Source organism: Meleagris gallopavo, unplaced genomic scaffold (genome assembly GCF_000146605.3).
Source record: "Meleagris gallopavo isolate NT-WF06-2002-E0010 breed Aviagen turkey brand Nicholas breeding stock unplaced genomic scaffold, Turkey_5.1 ChrUn_random_7180001857493, whole genome shotgun sequence".
Classification (NCBI taxonomy): Eukaryota; Metazoa; Chordata; class Aves; order Galliformes; family Phasianidae; genus Meleagris; species Meleagris gallopavo.
In genome coordinates, this window is record NW_011123548.1 from 1 (window position 1) to 872 (window position 872).

The following is an 872-nucleotide window of genomic DNA, read 5'->3' on the forward strand; positions in this document are numbered from 1 at the left end:
ATAGTACCTTCTCACCTGATTTTGTTTACTTTGTGCGTTCAGTTACACAGGGAGAGAAAAAACAGACTGTACATATTGAACAATAATCTCAGCTTACTGTATTTTGCAGGCTTCTTGCCCAGTGTATAATCAAGGCAGGCTGGAAGGCCGGTGCTTCTCCAGCGCTCGCAGAGTACTTAATCCATGCTGGACAAGAAACTTCAGGTTTGTCACTGATTCTGGCCTGAGTAACAGAAGAAACAGCCCTCAGTTAGTATTGGCTCTTTTTCTTCTATTCACATGTCACTTGTGTGATGAAAATAACAAGTAGCTTTGCTTCTAGCTCTGCTTTAGAAATGCTATACGAGAAACATGAAGCCCATTTGGAGAAAGCTCTTTTGTGTCTCAAACCCCTCTTGCAACAAAACATTCACGTCCAAAACAGTCCAACCAAGCAAACTAGTTTTACACAATCTATGGGAATCCGTTCAGAAGCTGTCTGAAGGCTTGTTTCAAATACTTCCAAGCAGAAGAATTCTTACGTTGTTTTTTTCTGCATAAGAGCACGAACAGCATCCCACCAGGATCTTTGCTTCTCAGTAGAGAACTGTTTGCACAGCAGCAACGGTAAGAAAGGTGGCTGATGGGTTTCATTACGAGTGTTCAACTTCTCTTGCAGTTCTAAGTTGCAAGTGAATACCATCCCGAGTAGGAATACCTGTTTTGTAAAAATAAACAAACAAAGGAAAATATTAGGTATCGGAAGAAAGAAAAGAAAGGAAAAAGAAAGGAAAAGAAAGGAGAAGAGGAGAAATAAGAAAAGAGCAAATAGCATTTAAATGCACTTCAGATCTTGGAAAGTGTACTGACTTCAAGGTCCAACAGGCAAAGGG

General features: G+C 40.4%; 1 long non-coding RNA gene across 1 annotated transcript; it reads right to left on the bottom strand.

The window, feature by feature from the left end:
• Window positions 1–73: 73 nt before the first annotated feature.
• LOC109364445 lies at window positions 74–691 on the bottom strand. The gene is made up of 2 exons (XR_004162337.1): window positions 522–691; window positions 74–223 (listed from the first exon to the last, which is right to left on the bottom strand). It is a non-coding gene; the product is annotated as an uncharacterized LOC109364445 (long non-coding RNA).
• Between the last annotated feature and the right edge of the window lie 181 nt (window positions 692–872).